General features: G+C 42.7%; 1 protein-coding gene across 3 annotated transcripts in view; it reads right to left on the reverse strand.

The window, feature by feature from the left end:
- ccdc102a (coiled-coil domain containing 102A) overlaps window positions 1-22,239 on the reverse strand; it is a 236,746-nt gene extending 214,507 nt beyond the window's left edge. Inside the window, exons 1-2 of one of the 3 annotated variants that reach the window (XM_059992451.1) lie at window positions 22,114-22,198; window positions 19,293-19,410 (exon numbers count right to left, since the gene is read on the reverse strand). The gene's annotated coding sequence lies outside the window, so the exon portion shown is untranslated. Of the gene's footprint in view, window positions 1-19,292; window positions 19,411-22,113 lie in introns of all 3 variants that reach the window. The other 2 variants (XM_059992448.1, XM_059992450.1) reach the window with 2 other exon arrangements.
- Window positions 22,240-22,405: the final 166 nt, after the last annotated feature.

Consider the following 22,405-nt stretch of genomic DNA (forward strand, 5'->3'; position numbering starts at 1 on the left):
AATTCCAGCGAGTATAAGCCTCCAGGGGTCAGCAACCTTTACCACTGAAAGAGCCACTTGGACCTGTTTCCCACAGAAAAGAAAACACTGGGAGCCGCAAAACACGTTTGACATTTAAAATGAAATAACACTGCATACAACGTTTTTTTTTGCCTTTATGCTATGTATAAACAAACTATAATGTGTTGCATTTATGAAATTGATGAACTCCTGCAGAGAAAACGAAATTACATTTCTGCATGCAACAAAAACATTTTGAACTCCGAAAAAAAGACGTTGGGTTGAAGGTTACTTTTAAGTAAAATACTCAACGTCTATTTGAGTCCTTCTTGTATTTATGAAAAACGCCAAACTTAAATTTGCCGCCAGCAGCAATGGATCGATGCTTAGGGGAGTGACCGGGAAGGATAATGTGTTTTTTTCCTCTCTGAACTCACAGAAGCGTTTCCCAAACGATGTTTGCATTGCGATGATTGCAGAATGTAAATACTCCGAATTTATCATGTCGTGACCTTGTTTGAACTCTCTCAAATTGGGGAAGTGAGACAATGTGCCTTTCTGTAAATCTCTGGCAAGCACTGTCAACTTGCGCTCAAATGCCAAAACATCCTCCAACATGTGCAGGGCTGTACATCCTTACCCCTGAAGAGCTGTGTTCAGCGTGTTCAGGTGCGCTGTCATGTCTACCATGAAGTGTAGCGTTTCCAGCCACTCTGGCTGTTCCAGCTCAGGAAAGGTGAGCCCTTTGCTGCCCAGGGAAGTTTTCACTTCTTCCAGACACGCGACAAAGCGTTTCAGCACCTTCCCTCTGGACAGCCAGCGATAAAAACACGTTGTAGCGGTTGCTACACGCAGTCAGTAAACTGCAGTCAAAGATAGCTTTATTCGAACTAAACAGCCTTGCTTTTAAGCCTCCCTCAACCTGGCCCCCATGGGTGCGGATGCTGCAAAAGACACGTACTCACAAACCCCCGTAGGCTATCTCCCTTAGCCTGAACGCTGGCTAATTGTGAGCCAGGAAATGGGTCGCCACCACGTCTTATTTAGATTGTACAAGATCACCATAATCTTCAAATTTAGAATTACATTTCAAAAACTAACAAACTAATATAAAATGCATTTTAATTAAATACTGACCAATTATTTCCCAAAGCAACAGGGAGCCGCAGCACAGACATAAAAGAGGCGCATGTGGCTCCGGAGCCGCGGGTTGCTGACCCCCGGCCTAGTCGATCCAGTCTTTCTTCATATGGTGGAACAGTTACCCACATTATTCAGATCATTGATGTAGATGACATTCAACAACTGACCCAGCACTGATTCCTGCAGTACTCCTCTAGTCACAGGTCACCAACCACAACCACTCTCTGGCTTCTCCCACAAAGCCACTAATCCACTTTACTATCTCATTGAATGCCAAGCAACTGAACTTTTTTAACCAACCACCCAGGTGGGACCATCAAATGCCTTGAAGTTCATGCAGTCAACATCCACTGTCTTGGCTTCATCAACTTCCCTGATAACTTCCTCAAAATACTCTATAAGATTGGTTAGACACAACCTATCATGCACAAAGCCATGCTGACTATCTCTAATCAGTCCATGTCTATCCAAATACTTGTATATCCTGCCCCTTAGTACACCATCCAATAACTTTCTCACTACTGATATCAAGCTCACTGGCCTATAATTTGCTGGCTTATTTTTAGAGCCTTTCTTAAGCAGCAAAACATTAGCTATCCTCCAATCCTCCAGTTTTTCACCTGTCACCAAGGATAATTTAAATTCTCTGACAGACATACAAATTTTGTATTCTCAAAAATTCACTTTTGAAGGCCACCCACTACCAAGTACATCTTTGCCAGAAAACTGTCTGTCCCAGTTCACCCTTGCCAAATCTTCTCTCATACCATCAAAATAGTCCTTGCCCCAATTTAGAATCTCAATGCACAGACCACACCTATCTTTTTCCAAATTTACTTTGAAACTAATGGCATAATGATTACTAGATGCAAAGTGTTCCCCTACACAAATTTCTGTCACCTGCCCTCTTCCACTCCCTAACAGCTGCTCAAATATCGCGCACTCTCTCATTGGTACTGATTAAGGAAACATTCCTGATCACGTTTGACAAACTCTATCCTATTAGTCCTTTTACACTATGAGAGTCCCAGTCATGTGGAAAGTTAAAATCACCTACTATAACAACCTTTTGTTCCTGCAAATTCTGTTGTGTGGTCTGGCCATTAACGTGGCCATACCTTACTTATTCCTCCCATTACACCTCATTAGATATGTTCTCCAGTCTGTCCTGACTAAGCATTGCCTTGACATTTTACCTGACTAGTAATGGCACCCCTCTTCCTTTAATCCCTCCTGCTCTGTAGCATCTAAAGCAAAAGAACCCTGGAATATTGAGCTGCCAGTCCCGACCCTCCTGTGATCAAATCTTATTGATGCCTACAATATAATAATTCCATGTGTTGATCCATGCCCTGAGCTCAAGCCTTTCCTATGATACTTCTTGCAATGAAATGTTTGAATTTGACAGCATTAGTCGACCCATGCAAACCCTGTCTCCACAACCTCTCCACTCTCTGTTCTGCAAAATGGTTCCACTCACCTGCAACTGTAGTTTAAACTTCCCCTTGCAGCACTAGCAAACATTCCCGTCAGGGTATTAAAAACTCTTCTGGAGTTTTTCTAAAGAGGTACCTTGGGGGATATATGAAGCTAAAGCAATGGATGTTGTCTATGTGGACTTTAGTAAGACATTTGACAAGGTTCTGCTGATGTTGAAGATGAGACCGGTTGGGAATCAGGGTGAGCTGGTGAAATGAATTCAAAATTGGCTTGATGATACTAAGCAGAGGGTGATGATTAAAGGTTGATTCTCCAGCTGAAGGCCTGTGACTAGTGGGGTACCCAAGCGGTCAGTGTTGGGACCTCTGTTATTCATTATGTGTTTAAAAGATTTGTATATGAATGTACATGACACAATAAGCAAGTTTGCTGATGATACTGTTGATAATGAAGCAGGTTCTAATGAATTGCAATGAGATCTTGATCAGTTAGGGAGATGGGCTAAGGAATGGCAAATAGATTTCATCTTCGTTAAATGTGAGATGATGCATTTTGGACCTTCAAATCAAGGCAGAACCTATACTCTGAATGGCTGAGTACTAACAAGTGTTGTGGAATTGATGAATATAGAAATACAAGTGCAAAGTTAGCTGAAAGTAGCTACGCAGTCAGAGAGGGTGGTGAAGAAGGCATTTTATATTCCAGCCTCCATCACTTGGGTCATCAAGTTTTCTGTAGAGACATTATGTTAGTTATACAAGTAGGTGTTGAGACTGCACAGAGTATTACAATTGTGGTCATCCCCTGAGCAAAAAGTGGTTGTCAAGCTAGAGTGGTTGCAAAGGAGATTTATGAGGATGCTCTGAAGTAGAGAGCCTGAGTTATAGGGAGAGATTTCAACACTGTATCTTTATTCCTTGGAGACTAGAATAAAATATGGTGATAGAAGTTTATACAATTACAAGGAGTATAGATAATCTGTCTTTTCCCCAGGGCTGGAGAATCTAAAACAAGAGGGCACACATACAAGAGGGAAGAGATTTAAAGCAGATTTGAGAGGAAACATCTTCACACAGAGGGAAGTGAGTACTTAGAATGAATGGAGGTAGATACAATTGCATATTTAAGAGACATTTGGATAGGTACATCACAGCAAAAGACATATGAGCAGTAACAGGCCATTCAGCCCATCAAATCTCCTCCACCATCCCATCTTGGCTGATTCCAGATCCTACTCGACTTCATACAACTGCCTTCTCGTCATATCCTCTGATGCTCTGGCTAATCAGAAAACAATCCACTTCAAATATAACCACAGACTTGCTCTCCACCGCAGTCGGTGGCAGTGCATTCCACAGATTCATTACTCTCAAGCTAAAAAAAAAACTACTCCTTACCTCTGTTCTAAAAGGTCACCCCTCAATTTTGAGGTTCTGCCCTCTAGTTCTGGATGCCCCCACCATAGGAAACATCCTCCACATCCACCCTATCTAGTCCTTTCAACATTCAGGTTTCAATGAAATCTGCCTAAATTCCTCTAAATTCAAGTGAGGACAGGCCCAAAGCTGCCAAATGCTCCTCATATACTAACTCCTTCATACCCAGAATCATTCTTGTGAACCTCCTATGGACTCTAACCAATTACAACACATCATTTCTGAGATATGTGGCCCAAAACTGTTAACAGTACTCCAAGTGCGGCCTGACTAGTGTCTTACAAGGGATCAGCATTATCTTTGTTTTGATATTCCATTCCCCTTGAAATAAATGCTAACCTGTGCCACAGACTCAACCTGTAAATGAACCTTCTAGGACTCTTACATGAGGACTCCCAAGTCCGTTTGCATCTCTGATATTTGAATTTTCTCCCCATTTGGATAATAGTCTGCACTATTGTTCCATTTGCCAAAATATATTATCATACATTTCCCAACTGTATTCCATCTGCCACATTTTTGCCCATTCTTCCAAATAGTCTAAGTCCTGCTGCAATTGCATTGCTTCCTCAGCACTACCTACCCCTCCACCTATCTTCATATCTCTACAAACTTTGCCACAAAGTCAACAATTCCATTATCCAAATTATTGACAATATGAAAAGCAGCAGTCCCAAAATGGACCCCTGAGGAACACAAGCACTTTCAGCCAACCAGAAAAGATCCCCTTCATTCCCACTCATGTTTTCCTGCCTCTCAGCCATATCCATGCCAGTATCTTTCCTGTAATGCCATAGGATTCTATCTTGTTAAGCAGCCTCCTGTGTGGCACCTTATCAAATGCCTTCTGAAAATCCAGGTAAATGACATCCACAGCCTTTCCTTTGTCCACCCTGCTTGTTACTTCCTCAATGAACTCTAAAAGATTGTCAGGCAAGATTTCCCTTACAGAAACCATGCAAACTTTGACTTATTTTATCATTAATCTCCACGTACCCTGAAGCCTAATCCTTAATACTTGACTCCAACACTTCCCTAACCAGAGGTTAGGCTAATTAGCATATAATTTCCTTTCTTTTGCCTTCCTCCCTTCTTAAAGAGTGGAGTGACATTTGCAATCTACCAGTTCTCCAAGACCATGTCAGTATCAAGTGATCCTTGAAAGATCATGACCAATGCATCCATTATCTCTTCAGCAATCTCTCTCAGAACTCTGTGTAGTCCATCTGGTCCAGGTGACTTGCCCACCTAAAGAACTTTCAGTTTGCCAAGCACCTTTTCCTTTGTAATAGCAATGGCACTCACTCCTGCTCCCTGACACTCACAGGCTTCTGAAACACTGCTAGTGTCTTCCACAGTGAAGACAGATGCAAAGTACCCATTAAGTTCATCTGCCATTTCTTTGTCCATCACCAGCTCACCACTATCATTTTCCAGTGGTCCAATATCAACTCTCACCTGTTTTACTCTTAGTATAACTGAAAAAATTTTTAGTATCCTGCTTTATATTATTGGCTAGTTTGCCCTCATATTTCATCTTTTCCCTTGAAGCTTTTTGTTGGATTTTAAAATTTTCCCAATCATCCAACTTTCCACTCACTTCTGCTACCTTATATGCCCTTTCCTTGTTTTTTTATGCAGTCCTTAACCTCCTTTATCAGCCACAGTTGCCTGTCTCTGTCATTTGATGAGAACTTCCTCTGTAGGACATATTGATCCTGTGGCTTGTGAACTATTCCCAAAAACTTCAGCCATCTCTACTCTTTCATTATCCTCCAACGCACTTGGGCAAGCTCTTCTCTCATGCTCCTGCAATTTCATTTATTCCATTGTGATACTAATACATGTGACTTGTGCTTCTCCCTCTTAGAATGCAGTATGAATTCAATCATATTATGATCACTGTCTCCTTAGGGTTCCTTTACATTGTTCCCAAATAAGATCTGGGTTATTACACAACACCCAATCTAAGACCGCCTTTCCCTGAGTAGGCTCAAGCACAAGCTGCTCTAAAAAGCTATCTTGTAGGCATTCAACATATTCTCTCTTGGGATCCAACACCAACCTGATTTTCCCAATGCCCTTGCGTATTGAAGTCCCCCATTACAATTGTGTCACTAGCCTTATTATATGCCTTTTCCAGCTCCCTTTGCAATCTCGATACCCCACATCTTGGCTACTATTTGGAGCTCTATACAGTCGGCCCTCCTTATCTGTGGGGGATTGGTTCCGGGATTCCCTGCGGATACCAAAAAACGTGGATGCTCAAGTCAGTTGGCTTTAGGACCCGGCGGAGCTCTGGAGCTTATTTAACCTCTCTCAGTGCAATGGACTTTAGGACCCGGCAGAGCTCTGAATCTGCAGTGTTTCCGTTCCGAAAAACAATCACAATTGAAAATAAAGTGAAAATAATAAAGTGATCAGAAAGAGAATAAATGCCATCGGTCATCGGGAAGGATTAGGTTACAGTCCGGATAAAGTGAGTATAATGGAGCATGTGAAAGCCCTGCCCTGATGAAAGCTACAATTATTACTAAGCAACAATGGTTTAATTATTGAAATACATACATTTCTTGTGTTTTATATGCATAGAAAGGTAAAATATATACTATATACTGTTATGAATGTACCACAGCTCTGAGGGGCCGAAGGGGCGGGAGCAGCTCCCTCCTTCCGGAGAATCGCAAGATCGCTATAAATTCGGGTCTCGGACCCAGGAAGTGAGAGACAATGCAACGGTTTTGGCCATTGTTCTTAGAGGCACCTGTGTGACGTGCATGTCCCTGCTACGTGACAGCTACCATGGATATGGACACCCTCGGGCAATGTGGGGGTGGGGATTGCATCACCCTACTTTGATGGACATCTACAACTCTGCAAGTTAAGATAAAAGGGGACTGCAGGAGGCAGTACCCCAGCGACGCACCAGAAGGACACCCTCGCTCAGTGCTCCCGTACTGGCTGGAAGCCACTCAACGCCACGTGTGCTCCTAACTCCTTTGCCTGGGGAGCGGGTGGCTGATAACACCGAGAAGGACTTCGAACTAACAACGGGGAAACAACGTTCCCCTGATTTTACGGAGTGGCTTCATAAAGACCCGGGCAAGTTTTTTTCGTTTTTCACCGATCCCTCTAAAACACGTGAAACCCAGCGATTCCCCGAAAGGCTAAAGTCTGCAGACTTCTGAGTGGCTTTTATTTTTCCAACGGACAATATATTATCCCCTAGACCAGGGGTCAGCAACCTTTACCACTGAAAGAGCCACTTGGACCTGTTTCCCACAGAAAAGAAAACACTGGGAGCCGCAAAACCCGTTTGACATTTAAAATGAAATAACACTGCATACAACGTTTTGTTTTGCCTTTATGCTATGTATAAACAAACTATAATGTGTTGCATTTATGAAATTGATGAACTCCTGCAGAGAAAACGAAATTACATTTCTGCATGCAACAAAAACATTTTGAACTCCGAAAAAAAGACGTTAGGTTAAAGGTTACTTTTAAGTAAAATACTCAACGTCTATTTGAGTCCTTCTTGTATTTATGAAAAACGCCAAACTTAAATTTGCCGCCAGCAGCAAATCAAAAATAACATCAGCCAGCTGTCAACCTGAAAAATAAAAGGACTATTTCACTGAACAATGAAAACATATGAATATACGTAAAATAATAGGCAATTAAAATATTTATCATACTTGTTCAGGTTGACTCACACCTGACAATGCAGTCGTATTCAGTAGGGATGGATCGATGCTTAGGGGAGTGACCGGGAAGGATAATGTGTTTTTTTCCTCTCTGAACTCACAGAAGCGTTTCCCAAACGATGTTTGCATTGCGATGATTGCAGAATGTAAATACTCCGAATTTATCATGTCGTGACATTGTTTGAACTCTCTCAAATTGGGCAAGTGAGACAATGTGCCTTTCTGTAAATCTCTGGCAAGCAACATCAACTTGCGCTCGAATGCCAAAACATCCTCCAACATGTGCAGGGCTGTACGTCCTTACCCCGTTGAAGAGCTGTGTTCAGCATGTTCAGGTGCGCTGTCATGTCTACCATGAAGTGTAGCTTTTCCAGCCACTCTGGCTGTTCCAGCTCAGGAAAGTTGAGCCCTTTGCTGCCCAGGAAAGTTTTCACTTCTTCCAGACACGCGACAAAGCGTTTCAGCACCTTCCCTCTGGACAGCCAGCGATAAAAACAAGTTGTAGCGGTTGCTACACGCAGTCAGTAAACTGCAGTCAAAGATAGCTTTATTCGAACTAAACAGCCTTGCTTTTAAGCCTCCCTCAACCCGCCCCCCATGGGCGCGGATGCTGCAAAAGACACGTACTCACAAACCCCCGTAGGCTATCTCCTGAACGCTGGCTAATTGTGAGCCGGTTCGGATGTGTCAGGAAATGGGTCGCCACAACGTCTTAATTAGATTGTACAAGATCACCATAATCTTCAAATTTAGATTTACATTTCAAAAACTAACAAACTAACATAAAATACATTTTAATTAAATACTGACCAAGTAGCGGTGTGCTACACGCAGCGCTAAAATTACGACACGGAGTCGGTAACTGCAGTCGAAGGAAAAAACCTTATTCGAAATCTTCAGCCTCACTTTTAAGCCTCTGTCAACCTGCCCCCCATGGCGCAGAGGCTCCAAAGCTCTGTGCTCGCAAACCCCCGTAGGCTATCTAATTGTGAGTCGGTTCGGATGTGCCAGGAAAAGGGTCGCCACAACCAATTATTTCCCAAAGTAACAGGGAGCCGCAGCACAGACGTAAAAGAGACACATGTGGCTCCGGAGCCGCGGGTTGCCGACCCCCGCCCTAGACAACAGTCGAGATTACTTCTTAATGATGATTATTACTATACCCGCGCTTTAGATTGAGTATTGACGACGTGCATTATCTGAATGTTTGTATTAACCTTACTTTTGTGCCCCTTTATAAATAAAAACGTTTGAAAATAGTGACATCAGACTTCAACGGATCTCTCTATCTTTGCTGGTAAGTTATCCAGTTACAGGATACGTAACAATACTAAGACAAACATTTGACTAACTGATGCTAAATAATACCAGATATACCTGTTCCGACTTGGAGAACTTCCATTTTATTTTTTCCATTCCTGATCCGCGGTAACCTATGCACATCCTCCCATATACTTTAAATCATCTCTAGATAACTTATAACACCTAATACAATGTAAATGTTATGTAAATAGTATTGTTCAGGGAATAATGACAAGGAAAAAAAGGCTGTACATGCTCAAACAAGTGCTGGAGAGAGGACTTCCAGGTTTTCCCAATCCACGGTTGGTTGAATCCACGCATGCAGAACCCACAGATAAGGAGGGCTGACTGTATATGATTCCCATAATTTTTTTTTACCCTTATAGTTTCTTAACTCCACCCACAAAGATTCAACATTCTCTGATCCTATGTCACTTCTTTGTAAAAATGTAAGGCCAGTGATGTTGTGGGGGTGGAACTGGACTCTCTGACGGGAGTGTCTGAAAAGAGGATGCTGTCCAAGTTGCATGCCATCTTGGACAATGTCTCCCATCCACTCCATAATGTACTGGTTAAGCACAGGAGTACGTTCAGCCAGAGACTCATTCCACTGAGATGCAACACTGAGCGTCATAGTAAGTCATTCCTGCCTGTGGCCATCAAACTTTACAACTCCTCCCTCCGAGTGTCAGACACCTTGAGCCAATAGGCTGGTCCTGGACATATTTCCACTTGGAATAACTTACTTATTATTATTATTTAATTATTTATGGTTTTATATTGCTATATTTCTACACCATTCTTGGTTGGTGTGACTGTAACGAAACCCAATTTCCCTCGGGATCAATAAAGTATGTCTGTCTGTCTGTAATTCCAGCTACATGAAGGGGAGGGTCTTGGACTGTTACTGGCCAAATGCAGGCAAAAGGGACTAGCAAAAAAGATGCTGTGGTTGGCATGACCCAGTTGGGCTGAAGGGTCTGTTTCTATGACTCAATACCAGCTGTTGACCCTATCTATGCCTCTCCTAATTTTATACATATCTATCACATCTCCCCTGAGCCCCCACCACTCCAAAGAGAAAAGTCATAATTAGAGGAGTTCTTCGAGCAATGTCTCTGGTACCATTAGATGCTTCCAAAATGACATTCACTCCATTGGTTCTTGTTTGAAGAATTACAGATAACCAAACAATTCACATCCCAACCTAGCCAGACCTGGACAACACTCAAGCTTTGGCTGATCAGCAACAAAACTGTGCAGGTAATAACAAAGGTACCATTGACAAATACCTTAATATCAACGATTTAAAAAATATCTAGACAAAATGCTGGGTAAACTCAACAGATAGTTGACCTGAGAATTTATCTGTCTTACAGAGATGTCCCTTGTGATTTTATAAAACTCTGTAAGATCACCCACTGCCTCTTTTGGCCCTAGGAAAACAACCTTTCCAATCCTCACTATTTCTGTTCTCTTTTGCATTACTTATTTAAATTAATTAATCTATAATTAATTTAACTTAATTAATATGACAGTGAGTATAGGAATAGAGCGAGGTGGAGGATAAATGCAAGGCTGAGGGATTGGAGCAGGGGGCAGGGATTCAGATTTCTGGATTATTGAGACCTCTTTTGGGGCAGGAGTGACCTATACAAAAAGGTTGGGTTGCACTTGGATCCCTGGTGGGGATAGCTAAGGCCATTGGGGAAAGTTTAAACTAGGATTGCTGGAGGGTGGGAACCAAACTAAAGAGAAGGAGGAAGAGGTGGTAGGCTCACAAACAGAGAAAGGTTGGAGAGGGAGGGTAGGCAGGTGATAGAGAAGGAACTCGCTCAGACTGATGGTTTGAGATGTGTCTATTTTAAACCAAGGAGTATTATGAATAAAGCAGATGAGAGAGCGTGGATCAGTGCTTGGAGCTATGATGTTGTGACCATTACAGAGACCTGGATGGCACAAGGACAGTAATGCTTATGTCCAGAGCCAGGCTTTAGATGTTTCAGAAAGGACAGGGAGGGAGGCAAAAGAAGTAGGGGCACGGCACTGTTGATCAGAGATAGCGTCACGGCTGCAGAAAAGGAGGAAGACATGGAGGGATTGTCTACTGAGTGTCTTTGGGTGGAAGTTAGAAACAGGAAGGGGTCAATAACTCTACAGGGTGTTTTTTTATAGACCACCCAATAGTAACAGGGATATCAAGGAGCAGATAGAGAGACAGATTCTGGAAAGGTGTAATAACAACAGGGTTGTTGTGGTGGGAGATTTTAATTTCCCAAATATCGATTGGCACGTCCCTAGAGCAAAGGGTTTAGATAGGGTGGAGTTTATTAGGTATGTTCAAGAAGGTTTCTTAACACAATATGTAGATTAAGCCTACAAGAGGAGAGGCTGTACTTGATCTGGTATTGGGAAATGAACCTGGTCAGGTGTCAGATCTATCAGTGGGAGAGCATTTTGGAGATAGTGATCACAATTCTATCTCCTTTACCACAGCATTGGAGGGGATAGGAACAGACAAGTTGGGAAAGTGTTTAATTGGTGTAAGGGGAAATATGAGGCTATCAGGCAGGAACTTGGAAGCATAAATTGGGAACAGATATTCTCAGTGAAACGTACAGAAGAAATGTGGCACATGTTCAGGGGACATTTGCATGGAATTCTGCATAGGTACATTTCAATGAGATAGGGAAAGGATGATAGGGTACAGGAACCGTGGTGTACAAAGGTTGTCATAAATTTAGTCAAGAAGAAAAGAAGAGCTTACGGAAGGTTCAAAAAACTAGTTAATGATACAGATCTAGAAGATTATAAAGCTAGCAGGAAGGAGCTTAAGAAAGAAATGAGGAGAGCCAGAAGGGGCCATGAGAAGGCCTTGGCAGACAGGATTAAGGAAAACACCCCCCAAGGCATTCTACAAGTAAGTGAAGAGCAAAAGGATAAGACGCAAGAGAATAGGACCAATCAAGTGTGACAGTGGAAAAGTGTGTATTCAGTGCTTTTCCCAGATGGCAGGAGGGTGAAGAGTTTGTAGGAGGGTGAAGAGTTTGTATGAGGGTTGCATGGACAATGCCATTAGCTTTGCGGGTGCAGCGTGTAGTGTAAATGTCTGTAATGGCGGGAAGAGAGACCCCGATGATCTCAGCTGACCTCACTATCCATTGCAGGGTCTTGCAATCCGAGACAGTGCAATTCCCGAACCAGGCAGTAATGCAGCTGCTCAGGATGCTCTCGACACATCCTCTACAGAAAGTGGCGAGGATAGGGGGGGTGGGGGTGGGAGATAGACTTTTCTCAGCCTTCGCGGAAAGAAGAGAAACTGCTGGGCTTTCTTGGCTATGGAGCTGGTGTTGAGGGACCAGGTGAGATTCTCCGCCAGGCAAACACCAAGAAATTTGGTGCTTTAACAATCTCAAAGTAGACCTGTCAATGTTCAGCGGAGAGTGGTTACTCTGTACTTAACAACCACCTCTTTTGTTTTATTCACATTTAGAGACAGGTTGTTGGTTCTGCACCAGTCCGTTAGCAGCTGCACCTCTTCTCCATAAGCTGTTTCATCGTTCTTGCTGATGAGACCCACCACGGTTATGTCATTGGCGAACTTGATTATGTGATTTGAGCTGTGTATTGCTGCACAGTCGTGGGTCAGCAGAGTGAACAGCAGTGGACTGAGCACACAGCCCTGGGGAGCCCGAGCTCAGTGTGATGGTGTTGGAGATGCTGCTCCTGATCCAGACTGACTGAGGTCTCCCAGTCAGGAAGTCTAGGATCCAGTTTCAGAGAAAGGTGTTCAGGCCCAGTAGGCTCAACTTTCCGATCAGGTGCTGAGGAATGATTGTGCTGAATGCAGAACTGAAGCCTATGAACAGCATTCGAACATACATGTCTTTTTTGTCCAGGTGAGTGAGGGACAAGTGGCGATGGCATCGTCTGTTGAGCGATTGGGATGATATGTGAACTGCAGGGGGTCCAGTGAGGGGGGTAGCAGGGTCTTGATGTGCCTCATGATGAGCCTCTCGAAGCATTTCATGATGATGGATGTGAGTGCAATGGGACGGTAGTCCTTCAGGCAGGACACTGAAGACTTCTTCGGCATGGGGACATTGGTGGCAGCCTTGAAACACATTGGAATGATGGCGCTGCTCCAGGAAATGTTGAAGATGTCAGTGAGAACATCTGCCAGCTGGTCTGCACACCCTCTGAGCACTCTGCCAGGAATATTGTCTGGTCTAGCTGCCTTCCATGGGTTGACCCTGCATAGAGTTTTCCTCACATTGGCCATGGTAAGACACAGCACCTGGTCATTGGGAGGAGTGGTCTTCCTCACCACCACGTCATTTTCCACCCCGAAACAAATGTAGAAGATGCTCAACACATCTGGGAGGGAGGCATCACCAGCACAGGCAGGTGATGTCCTGAATGCCCTTCCACATGCACCGCGTGTTGCTGCTATCCTGGAATTGGCTGTGGATTCACTGGGCATGTGCATGTTTTGCTTCTCTGATGGCCCAGGACAGTTTGGACCTCGCTGTTGTTAGGGCTGCCTTGTCACCTGCTCTGAAGGCTGAGTCACGGGTCCTCACCAGCACATGCACCTCCGCGGTCATCCATGGCAACCGGAGGAGAGAGCAGAAAGGGGTGTGTGTGGATGTGTGGGGCCTCCGTTAGTCTCAAGCTTTTTTTTAAAATGGAAGACCGGCAGTTGCCCAAGCTGAAAGTCTCCCCTCTCCACGCCACCAATGTTGTCCAAGGAAAGAGTATTAGGACCCATACAGCTTCGCACCGGTGTTGTCACAGAGCAATGTGTGGTTAAGTGCCTTGCTCAAGGACACCAGAGACCAACAGATAATGATGACCCCACAGACACGTGGCGATCGGGACCATAATCTCCTTTCCCAGGTAATACCTTTTCTCTTTATTGACTGTGGAGGGTCAGGGCTTCTAGTAGGGTGCACACAGGTAGTTTGTGAATCAACATGCCTTTCAGTTGAGACAATGTAAGTTACTTGTTGGCAAGTAGAGATTCTCCGTGCCTCACTGATAATTATTACAAGAGGTGATTCTTATAACACAGGTCTATAATTTCATTTCTACTGCCTTCCTACTTTCATAAAGAGTAGAGTGACATTTGTACCCTTAGGTCTTCCAACTTTTTAGGCACCTTCACCCTTGTAATAGTAACTGCACTCACGTTTCTTCCCTTATACCCTTCAACATCTGATACATCGCTAGTCTTCCACAGTGAAGACTGGTGCAAAATACTCATTTAGTTCACCTGGCATGTCCTTGTCCCCCATTATTATTTCTCCGGCCTCATTTTCTAGTGGTCCTATATTCACTGATTTCTATTTTTTTTTAAAACATACTTCGAAAAGCTTTTACTATCCACTTTGATATTGTTTGCTAGCTTGTTTCATATTTCATCTTTTCCCTCCTAATGATTCTTTTAGTTGTCCTTTGTAAGTTTTTAAAAGCTTTCAAATCTTCTGTCTTCCCTCTAATTTTTGCTTTGTTGTATGTCCTCTCTTTTGCTTTTACATTAGCTTACCTATTCTTATTGATAGCTATCCTGAAAGTTAAGGAATTTTGGTCACTGTTCTCTAACTGTTCACCCACTGAACAATCAGTCACCTGGCAGTTCAATCCCATCAGAATGATTGCACCCTTCCTATACCTGAGTTTCACCCAAATGGACTCAGTGTCTAACCCCTCCATTTTGTCTCCCGAGTGCAGCAGTGATATTGTCCCTGATTAGTAGAGCAACACCCCCCCACCCTTTTACATTCTCTATCTTTTTTTTAAAAAAAGTGAAAACCTGATATATTTCTGCCCCTCTCTCAACCAAGTTTCAGTAATGGCTACATTAAAATGGAACGATAATTATAATTTAGTTGTGAAAAATAATATTTTCTTTTTCAAAATTCAATTGTAATATAGCATTGAGATTGCAAAAGAAGCTGGAAAGGGCATGTAATATTGGTAATGTCACAATTGTAATGGGGGACAAATATACAAGGGCATTGGGAAAATCAGGTTGAGTCAGATCGCAAAAGGAAATTTGTTGAATACCTACAAGATGGCTTTTCAGAGCAGCTTGTGCTTGAGCCTTCTTCAGGAAAGGCAATATTAGATTGGATGTTATGTAATAATCCAGTTTTTTTTTTAGGTAGGGTAAGGTAAAGGAACTCTAAGGAGGTAGTGATCATAATATGATTGAACTCATACTGCAACTTGAAAGGGAGAAGCACAAGTCAAATATATCAGGATCACAATAAAGGGAATTGTAGAGGCATGAGGTGCTTGCCCAGGTGGATTTGAGAGGGGTTTTGGCAGGGATGACAGCAGAGCAGAGGTGGCTGTAGCTTCTGGGAATAGTTCACAAGGCGCCAGATAGATACGTACCACGGAAGTTGTTCAGGAATACACAACCGTGGCTGACAAGGGAAGTTAAAAGCCAAGGAAAAGGCATGTAATCTTACAGAAGTGAGTGGGAAGTTGGATGATTCGGAAGTTTTTAAAATCAAACAAAAGGCAACTAAAAGACCGTAAGAAGGGAAAAGCTGAAATGAGGGCAAACTAGCCAATAAAATAAAACAGGATATTAAACATTTTTTCAGCTCTACAAAGAGATACAAAATGATGCTGGCAAGGTAGTAATGGGGGACAAAGAAAAGGCAGATGAACTTAACAAGTACTTCACTGTGGAAGACACAAGCGATATAGAAGCATAGAAACTGAAAATCTACAGCACAATACAGGCCCTTCGGCCCACAAAGTTGTGCTGAATACATCCCTACCTCAGAAATTACTAGGCATACCTATAGCCCTCTATTTTACTAAGCTCCATATACCTATCTGAAAGCCTCTTAAAAGACCCCATCGTATCCGCCTCTACCACTGTTGCCAGCAGCCCATTCCACACACTCACCACTCTCCGAGTAAAAAACTGACCCCTGACATCTCCTCTGTACCTATTCCTCAACACCTTAAACCTGTGCCCTCTTGTGGCAACCATTTCAGACCTGGGAAAAAGCCTCTAACTATCCATACGATCACCACCTTATACACCTCTATCAAGCCACCTCTCATCCTCCGTCACTCCAAGGAGAAAAGGTTGAGTTCACGCAACCTATTCTCATAAGGCATGCTCCCCGATCCAGGCAATATCCTTGTAAATTTCCTCTGCACCCTTTCTATGGCTTCCACCTTTCCTGTAGTGAGGCGACCAGAACTGAACACAGTACTCCAAGTGGGATTTGACCATGGTCCTATATAGCTACAACATTACCTCTCGGCTCCTAAGTTCAATTCCACGATTAATGAAGGCCAATACACCAGAGGTTCATGAGTGTCAAGGAGCAGGAGTGAGGTATATTGCTTACAAAATAAAAAGTGCTAATCAAACTGAAAGGTCTTCAAGTGGATAATTCACCTGGACCAGATTAACTAGATCCAAGAGTTCTGAAAGAGGTGGCTGAAGAGATAGCAGATGCATGGGTTTTGATCTTTCAAGAATCACTTGGTTCTGGAAACCTGGAAAATTGCAAATGTCACGCCACTCCTTAAGAAGGGAGGAAGGCAAAAGAAAGGCCAGTTAGCCTAATCTCAGTGGTTGTGAAAGTGTTGAGTCCATTATTAAGGATGAGATTTTAGGTTACTGTATTTGGAGACTAATGATAAAATAAGTCAAAATCAGCATGGTTTCAGTAAAGAGAACTCTTGCCTGAGAAATCTGTTAAGAGTTATTCAAGGAACTAATAAGCAAGGTGGACAAAGGAGAGGCCATGGATGTCATTTACTTGGGATTTTCAGAAGGCATTTGATAAGATGCCACACATGAGGCTGCTTAACAAGATAAAATCCCATGCTATTTACAGGAAAGATAGAGGGATGGCTGACAAGCAGGAGTCAGCGAGTGAGAATAAAGGGGGCCTTTTCTGGTTGGCTGCCAGTGACTAGTGGTGTTCCTCAGAGGTCAGTATTGGGGCCGCTACTTTCACATGGTTTATCAATGATTTGCATAATAGAACTGATAGCTTAGAGGCAAAGCTTGGTGGAGGTGGAGGAGTGGGTAGTGCTGAGGAAGCAGTGTGATTCCAGAAGGACTTGGACAAATTGAAAAAATAGACAAAAAGTGGCAGATGGAATACAGTGTTGGGAAATGTACGATATGTACTTTGGTAAAAGGAACAAAAGTACAGACTATTATCTAAATGGAAGAAGTTTCAAACATCAGAGATGCAAAGGGACTTTGGAGTCCTCATACAAGACTTCCAGAAGGTTAATTTACAGGTTGAGTCTATGGTAAAGAAGGCAAATGCAATGTTGCCATTCACTTCAAGGGAAATAGAATATAAAAGACAAGGAGATAATACTGAAGCTTTATAAGACACTAGTCAGGCCAGACTTGAAGTATTGTCAACAGTACTGTCATCATATCTCAGAAATGATGTGTTGTCATTGGAGAGAGTCCAAAGGAGGTTCATGAGGATGATTCCAGGAATGAAGAGGTTAACACGAGGAGCATTTGGCAGGTTTGGGCTGTACCCACTGGAATTTAGAAGAATGCGGGGGGGGAGGATCTCATTGAAACCAACTGAATGTTGAAAGGACTAGATGAGGTGGATGTGGATCCTCTGGTGGGTGTCCAGAACCAGAGAGTGGTGAATCTGTGGAATGCTCAGCCACGGACAGCTGTGGAGACTAAATCCATGGGTATATTTAAAGCAAAAATTGTCAGTTTACTGATTGGTCAGGGCATCAAAGTTTATGGTGAGAAGGCAGGTGTATGGGGTTGAGTGGGATCTGGGATCAGCCATGATGGAATGATGGAGCAGAGTGGATGGGCTGAATGGCCTGATTCCACTCCTATGTCTTATGATCTTAAGACCACCCTGGGTATCTGTTTAGGGAAGTTTGTACCTGTACACATTGTTCTACAATACTCTCCAGGGTCCTACCATTTGTTGTGCAAGTCCTGCTGGAATGTAACTCAGACATATGTGACATGTTTCATTTCACATTGTCTGGGTTAAATTCCCACTTCCATTCTCTAGTTTATTTTCTCAGTTCATCCAGGTCATGTTGTAATATTAAATAATCTTCCTCTCTGTCCCTCAAAGGATGCCCCTGATCATGTTGTAAAAACTATTTGTTTTTCAAGGAATTCAAATCTTGAGGGATAGGGGTAGGGATAATGAATGTTAACACAGATTTGGTGGTTGGGGAACAAGGCTGATTTCAGTTTTCAACGAGACTGCGCTCACCTCTTCTCATTGCAGCCTCTTGCAGTTAAATCTACATTCAGGATGTAGGTGGCTTTTAAAATTAACTGTTTGGGGGCCAATGTGTACCTGTAATAGTGAACAGAACTCAGGATGTCAAAGGATATCAATGGCTTTATAAAGAAAAGTAGAAGTGCCACTGCCTCATCGCTCTACAGAACCTATTTCAACAATAACCTCTTGTATATCTGTGTGGCCTGCCACATTCCACAAATGTGCTGGTTGGTAGATCAATTAGCTCATGTGTAGAATGTCTGAATGGCAGAATTTGGAGAGAACTGATGAGAATCTGGCAAGAGTAGAAATTGGGATTAAGTTAGTATTGATTTGGGCTTGACAGATGGTATGGCTACTGTGGGCCTAAAGGCTTGTTCCATTCTGTATATCTTGTGCTCATCATCTGTGATGTTAGCGGGACAAGGGTTTATTATTGTTCATTGTTGATGCCATGGACATACTGACAAAAGCAGAGGGCATTCAGAAATCAGGAGACTGTAGAAATGATGCTTGGAAAAAAAAGATTTGAGGAAGAAGGGCTGTGAAGTAGACATCACTGGTAGACAACAAACTAAAAGATAATGTCAAAGCATTCTTTAAGTATTTTAAGAGCAAAAGAGTAACCAGGTTTATCACATTGATCATCAATGATCCACATTGATCATCTCCTGCTATGGATGACTCTTGAATTCCCTTTCTACTCCAAATTAGAAGAGGAAATAATTACACAAGGGACTTTATTCCACTCTAAACACAATCCAGTATACTTTTGCAAGAATTATAGCAGTAAAGAAGATTAAAATCACAAGCTCTCACTCTTGCTTCAATTAACCTCTTCACTGAAGCCCTCTTACTAAATGCCTGGTGATAAATAGACAGTACTGAGTGTTTTCTCTGGCTGACTTTTTTTCCCATAAATCCTATCGAAATAGACAAGTCATCTGTAGAAAGAAAAAGTTAACATTTCAAATATAGTTCATTACCTTGTTGTACAGGAACCTTGAACAACAATTCTGTGCTTGAATCGAACATCCCACTGACTGATGAAGGCCAGCATACCAAAAAGACTCCCACACCACTGTCTACCTGTGATGCCACTTTCTGGAAGACATACATTCTAAATGTTATATGCACTGTTGGATCCAACTGTTTAATTTTTAGATTAGATAATTTTTATTTCCTTTGTGAAAGTGAAAACAGATCTCCACAACGTAATCTATTTACAAATATAAAACACCAAATAATTGATTGCACAAGTATTCACCTTCCTCCCCCCCTTAATACGACACACCAAATCATCACTGGTGCAGCCAATTGGTTTCTGAAGTCACATAATTAGCTAAATGGAGATCACCACTGTGAAGTCAAGGTGTTTCAATTGACTGTAGTAAACATACATCTATATCTGCAAGGTCCAACTACTGCTGAATCAGTATCCTGGCAAAAACTACACCATGAAGACAAAAGAACACTCCAAGCAACTCCATGAAAAAATTATTAAAAGGCACAAGTCAGAAGATGGATACAAAAAATTTCCAAGACACTGATTATTATCCCTTGGAGTACAGTTGTCAATCATCAAGAAATGGAAATATGTCACAGCTGTAAATCTGCCTAGACCAGGCCATCCTCAAAAACTGAGTGACTGTGCAAGAAGAGGACTGCCACCAGGAGGAAGGCCACCAGGAAGCCTACGGCATCTCTGTAGGAGTTACAAGCTTCAGCGGCTGAGATGGGAGAGACTGCATACAACAGACTGCATACAACAACTTTTGCCCGGGGTGCTTCACCTGTCACAGCTTTATGGGAGAGTGGCAAAGAGAAAGCCACTATTAGAGGGAAAAAAAACTAACAGGAAATCTTGGCTAGAGATTGCCATAAGGCATGTGGGAAGAAGATTCTATGGTCTGATGAAACCACAATTGAGCAGCTTGGCCATCAGACTAAACACTGTTTGGTGTAAGCAAATCACCACACATCATCAAAAACACGCCATTCCTACTGTGAAGCAAGGTGGTGGTTGCATCATGCTGTGGGGATCCTTCACTGCAGCAGGACCTGGAAGGCTTGTATACAGCAAAATACAGGGAAATCCTGGAGGAAAATCTGATGCAGTCTGCAGTGTCCGGGGAGAAGATTTGTTTTCCAGTAAGACAATGACCCCAAGCTTAAAGCCAAAGCTACACAGAAATAGCTTAAAAACAACAAAGTTAATATACTGGAGGGGTCAAGTCAGAGTCCAGACCTCAGTCCAACTATGTGGCTGGACTTCAAAAGGGCTGTTCACTCACAATCCCCATGCAATTTGACAGAATTGAGCAGTTTTGTAAAGAAGAATGGGTGAAAACTGCAGTGTCCAGATGTGCAAAGCTGAGAGACCTATCCACAAGCTGTAATTGCTGTCAAAGGTGCATCTTCTAAATACTGACTTGAAGGGGGTAAATACTTATGCAATAAACTATTTTGTGTTTTATATTTGTAATTAATTTAAATCACTTTGTCTAGATCTATTTTCACTTTCACTGTCTTTTTTTGGTTGATTTGTGTCAAAAAAGCCAAATTAAATATACTGTGATTCAATGTTGTAAAATAATCAAAAATGAATACTCCAAAGGGGAAGGAATACTTTGTAGGCACTGAGATGCAAATTCATTGTGTTCTCTAGTGCCACCATACCCATTCCCTTTTCTTTTTCCCTATCCTTGGGAGAAGATACAGATGCTAGAAAGCCCAGACAACAGTACTTAAAAGAACATCTTCTTTCCTACTGTGATCAAACTCCTGAACCAATCTCCACTTCCCAGTGGCACAGACACTTTCTTGGGATCTTAATTCTATCTCTTCCATGATTATCACATTCGCATTTTTGCACTCGCTGTTCAAAGTCAAAATTCAGTGATTATTGTATGCCCAAGTACATTTATGCACAGATATAATAAAAAAAACTAACTTGCACCATCATTACAGGAATATAGCACCACACCAGCAGCATTTGCAAGGTAAGCAAATTAATGGTCAATTACACGCATTTTTTAAAAGAAAGAACACAATTGGGACAAGAAAGGCGAGGTCTATGAGTGCGAAGTGATCAAAGTATTGCGACAGAAAACAGTAGTAATTAGGATTTTGCTGATGTGTTCAAGAAACGACTTTTTGTTTTAGCTGTTCTATACATTGTGATTTCCTCCAGCCTTTTGTGTGTGTTGCTCAGATTTTCAGCATCTGCAGAATTTTTTTCTTGTTTGTGATTTTATATAGTGCAGTGCTTTATCGCCGCAACTGATTAATCGATGAGTTTTCCTTCAGTAAGTTCGGTAAGTTTTACTCGAGCAAGGAACTTCATTATTGTCAATGACAATAAACTTATCGGAATCTGAAAACGAGTATCATCTACCACGTATTTATCCAACTATTACACCCCCCCCCCCCCAACACCCAATCCTGTAGCCGCCCGCGACTGGGAGTTGGTGGAGCCTGGTTGCTGGTCAGTTACTGCTACAGACCGATCTCTTCCGTAGAAGGATTGCCAAATGAGACCACGGACTCCCTCGGTTAATAGCAGGGGACCATAGCATTAAAAAAGTTTGGAAACCCCTGCTTCCGTGGCACAGCGGAGACCCAGGAAACTTAGGCGATGGGATGAGGCGGTATGTACCCTCCGGCCCGGCGAATCACCGCACCCCCTACCCTGAACCCAAAATTAACCCTTTCCCCAGCTCCAGGCTCCGCATAAGCGAGACGGAGAGAATCCACCCCCGGCCCATCAGACTCTGACTTTCATTCAGAACTAATCTCCTGACTCACCAGCACCCCGTCACTCTCCGAAATCCTCTCATAGTCTCAACAGCCAAAGTCCACCAACTCCGGCCCCCCGAACAGCCTGAAGGCCTGGTGCGCAATCGGACCACTCCCCCAATCAGATGATCGAGCGCCTGGCCATCTGGAAGACCGCCGTGTCAGTCTACCAATCAGCTAAAGGCGCTGCATTTCAGATCACCAATCATCTGGAGGAGCTTCAAACTTTTGTGAAACATTCGTTCTCTCTCCAGTCAATCAGATGGAAGATTGACGATCCAATTTGCCAATCGGTTGGTGG

This window comes from Hypanus sabinus, chromosome 17 (assembly GCF_030144855.1).
Source record: "Hypanus sabinus isolate sHypSab1 chromosome 17, sHypSab1.hap1, whole genome shotgun sequence".
Classification (NCBI taxonomy): domain Eukaryota; kingdom Metazoa; phylum Chordata; class Chondrichthyes; order Myliobatiformes; family Dasyatidae; genus Hypanus; species Hypanus sabinus.